The sequence below is a fragment of the Lolium rigidum genome, chromosome 4 (assembly GCF_022539505.1).
Source record: "Lolium rigidum isolate FL_2022 chromosome 4, APGP_CSIRO_Lrig_0.1, whole genome shotgun sequence".
In the NCBI taxonomy this organism is placed as follows: domain Eukaryota; kingdom Viridiplantae; phylum Streptophyta; class Magnoliopsida; order Poales; family Poaceae; genus Lolium; species Lolium rigidum.
Genome location: NC_061511.1, coordinates 79,215,918 through 79,220,718, shown reverse-complemented (window position 1 = coordinate 79,220,718; position 4,801 = coordinate 79,215,918).

Genomic DNA, 4,801 nt, shown 5'->3' with positions numbered 1-4,801 from the left:
GAACAGGTGGAGTACAATACAATCAGCCCTGATCACCTCGGTGATTTCAGGTGGGAAGTTCTGGTACCAAACGCCCGTTCTCCTATGCACTCTACCTAGCATGGCTAGACCATGGTTGGTACCATTGGTCTCGCGGCAAACTTTTTTAATAGCTATCTCTCTCCCTAATCTTCTCACGAATTACTTGCACTCGCATCGAGTACCTGGACAGGTTTGGCATCTCCTTTGCCACCAACTTAATTGCTTCAGCACAGTCCGTTTCCACTACCAGATCACCAGGCTCCCAAGCGAGGGCCAGGATCAGCCCTTCCTCCATGGCTGCAAGTTCAGCATCCAGGGCATCAGCACACGACTCCAAGCATCTACACGCCGCAAAAACCGCCTCACCCTTGTGGTTTCGCAGAATCATGCCTATACCCGCTCGCACATCTTCAGAGAATCCGCCATCCACATTCAGTTTGAGCATACCACTCTCCGGGGGTTTCCAACTGTGCTTATCATGCGGCTTCACTGTGGTTTCCTCCCTCCGTTTGCCAAAGCCCCGCGGGAGATCAATCACTTGCTTCCCTTTGTTGATATCTACTACAGGGTTTTGCTTGATCAACATTAAGGACCGAATGTAGCTGGTGAGGAACTGCTTGGATGCTTCAACCGGGGAAGGCTTCTTTTGGTGCGTGATTTCGTTGTGGACATGCCATATGCGCCAAAAGGTCATCATGCATGCCACATGTTGATCCACATCAGCTCTCCTGATCATATGCAGGAACCAGTCAGAGTATTCTCGAAGAGCAGGTCTGCGGATGGCAAACTCCACTCCTCGCCCATAGCCTCCCAGAGAGCCCGAGCGCGTGGGCATTTGAGCATAGCATGGTAGGATGTTTCATCCTCTCGGCCACAGATCGTGCAGGTGGCCCGCGTCTCCATGCCACGCCGCGCCATGTTTGCTTGGGTTGCTATTGCATTGCGTGCCAGCTTCCATGCGAAAATACGAACTATGGCTGGTACCGGACAATGCCAAATAAGCTTCCAGTCTGCACTTTGGCCAAGCGGGTTCATACTCGTTGCATGGCGACCATCTTGGCGGAGCTGTTCTTCAAAGTCCAGGTGATATGCACTTTTGACTGTAAAGACTCCATTCTTCTTCGGGTTCCAGGCTAGGAAATCACCACCATTCCTAGTTGATGCCTTTATCTTGAGAATATCTTGCACATCCATCGGCATAAACCAGCGTTGCAAAAGTTCCACATTCCAGGATCCATCAGGTTTTAAGAAATCTGCAACCCACCGAAGCCGGCATCGGTCTTGCTTACTACACGGTCGTAGGAACGATTCTCTTGGGATCCAAGGCTCGCGCCAAGCCCGTACAGTGGCTCCAATGCCAATCCGCCAGATGATACCCTTTTTCAGAAGCTCGAGGCCATACTTAATAGCACTCCAGGTAGATGATGCATTACTAGGGAATGTCGTGTTCGACAGAATACCCTGGGGAAAGTACTTTGCCTTTGGACTTGGGCACATAGTGTATTAGGTTGCTGAATTAGCCGCCATGCTTGACGAGCAAGAAGGGCCTGATTAAATAGCCGCATGTCCTTAAAACCAATGTCGCCATGCTCTTTTGGTCTAAGCATGCTATCCCATGAGATCCATTGGGATTTGCGTCTCCCCTTCTCTGCTCCCCACCAAAATTCCCGAATCATCTTTGTCAATTCGTCCAGAAGCCCAAAGGGGAGCTTAAAAATGCCCAGAACATAGACTGGGAGTGCCTGGGCAACTGCTTTAATAAGTACTCCCTCCGTTCCTTTTTAATTGACTCGGATTTAGTACAAATTTGTACTAAATCCGAGTCAATTAAAAAGGAACGGAGGGAGTACTTCCTTCCCTCCTTGTGACGGGAAGATTTCGCCCCACTGAATTAGGCGCTTGAGAAGTTTTTCCTGGAGACTTTTGAATTTCCCCTTGTTCATCCGACCCTCTGGTGTGGGGAGGCCCAAGTACTTAGTTTCGAAAGCTTCTTGGGTCACCCCCAGCGCCTGTTTCACCGCCACCCTGTCATCCATGGCACAAGACTCACCAAACATGATAGAGCATTTACTGGGGTTGATTAGCTGGCCCGTGCTACTTGCATAGACTTCCAGGACACCACGAATTTGGTCCGCTTCCTCCACCTTGGCTCTAAATAAGAGTAAGCTATCATCTGCGAACAGGAGGTGCGAGACTCCAGGGGCTCTTCGGCATATCTTTAAGGGCTGGACCTGCTGTTCCTCCACGCTCTTTTGCAGCAAAGCCGGCAATCCATCAGCTACAAAAAGGAACATGAAGGGAGAAATGGGGTCACCTTGTCGTAGACCACGAGAAGGGGAAAACGAATCCAGGAGGGTTCCATTAAATTTCACCGAGTATCTCACAGTGGTGACGCATGACATTATCCAGTACACCCATCTGTGAGCAAAACCCAACCTTTCCATCGCGTTCCGGAGAAATCCCCAATCCACCCTGTCATATGCCTTCGACAGGTCCAGTTTATAAGCACAAAGTTTATGATCTTCCTTCTTATTGTGCTCAATAAAATGCATACACTCAAAGGCTACCAGTGCATTATCTGTTATCAGTCTCCCTAGGACAAAGGCGCTCTGATTAATAGAGATGATGTCACCCAAGATTGGTCTTAGCCGGTTCACCGGGCATTTGGCTATGATTTTATATAGGACAGAGCACAAGCTTATAGGTTGAAAATCCTTGGTTGTCTCAGGATATTCAGTTTTTGGAATCAGAACTATAGCAGTATCATTGAGATCCTCCGGCATCTTCCCTGTAAGGAAAAAGAGTTTTACTGCATTCACCACCTCAGCTTTCAGAGTTGCCCAATTCCTTTGGTAAAAGTGTGTCGGGAAGCCATCAATGCCAGGAGCTTTTAGAGGCCCTATCTGGAAAAGGGCATCACCAATCTCCTACTCAGTAAATTCCTTACACAGGCTCTCATTCATCTCCGGCGTCACCCGCATCTGCAATAGGTTCAACAGCTCTCCGAATTCAATATTAGGGTCACGGGTAAACAATTCTTTGAAGTAAGAGGTGGTCATCCATTCCATATCCGTTGGCACATCCTTCCAAACACCGTCGGCATCCTTAAGTTTCTTGATTCTGTTTTTCCTGGCCCTCCATACTGCCTTTTGGTGAAAGTACTTTGTGTTTAGATCACCTTCTTTAAGCCAGTTGATCCTTGACCTTTGCAGCCAGAGCATTTCTTCCTTATATAACAGCTCATTCATCTGGTCAGTCACTTTTCTAATAGCTTCACGGTCATTGTTTAACCACATGAGTTCTTCTAGTTGTTTCCTGCATTTGTCCAGTTCTTTCAACAGGTTCCCAAATTTCTTCTTGCTCCAATTTTGGAGCACATTCATAACCTCTTCCAGGCCCCTTCGCACACTGCCCAGATCACCTTTGTGTCCAGCTTCTTGCCATGCTGCTGAGATCAATTCCGGTAGCTCCGCTTCCCTCTCTCACCAAATTTCATAGTGGCGCCAAGGTTGCCTTATTCTGGACCTGGTTTCCTGCATCATACGAACAAGGATAGGGGAGTGATCAGAGACTGGGGACACAAGATGGTCAACAAAAGTCTCTGGGTACATATTGCGCTAGGTGGATGTAGCCACAGCCCTGTCAAGTCGCACCCGAACATTAGCACGACCCTTTCTCTTATTGTCATAGGTGAACGGTAAGCCCTTAAACCCAAGATCAATGAGTTTACAAACAACAAGAGCCTCCCTAAACGCTATCATCTGGTTCTCTGCCCGTGGTGTGCAAGAGAAGTGTTCTTGCTGCCACATCGCTTCATTAAAGTCACCATCACCATCCACGGTAGGTCAGACTCAGTTTTAAGAAATTTCAAATTATCCCACATACGTTGGCGGTTTTCAACCCGTGGCTCTCCATACACACAAGTAAGGCGCCATTGCGATGATGACGGGGAGGCGCGGACATACGCATCAATATAGTGTTCATTAATAGCTCGTATCTCAACACAAATACTCTCATGCCAAAACAACGCTAAGCCCCCACTGAGGCCATCACTACTGAACCCCTCGAACCCCTCGAACCCCTTAAGCCCTAAATGAAAACGAAGACGACTAATCCTATCTTTATTTTGCCTAGTTTCACACAAAAACAGAAGACTAATATTATGCAGCTTGGAAACATTCTCTAGCTCACGAACTGTCGGGGCGTTTCCGGCTCCCCGACAGTTGAAACTTAGGCAATTCATTGCGCCTGGTGAGACCAGACGTTTGGACTCGCCAGTTTACCCGCGGCTTTGCTCCAACTTGAGTCCGCTTCTTGTTTCTCTTGTACACCACCTCCACATGACGCTGACTGGCCTGCCCATGCCATGTATCTTGTAGTTTCCCCTTCTTTGGGGTCCCTCCAAGATTCTTGTCCGTGTGCCCAGCTGCTTGTTGGTCACAATGTTCTCCCTGAGCTTCTTGATCAGCCCAGCGCTTGCCGAGCACCGAATCAGCCGCTGGCATAGAGATGTCGTTAACAGATCTGAAAGAAACCTACAGGCTAGACATGCCTTGTAACGCAGGTATCATATGCGGTGACCCAGCATACCACTGCATGTTGTAGTATACAAGTCGTTGATATGATCTTTGTGAAGGGACTTCTTCACAAATTGCCATATCCCTCAGAGTGGTACAACAGAAACATTGCAGGTCATAACACTCCATACTTTATTACAAACATTGTCTTAACAAGTTGGTATTCTCACAGAGTCCTATGAGAACACCCTAAGATACTACTT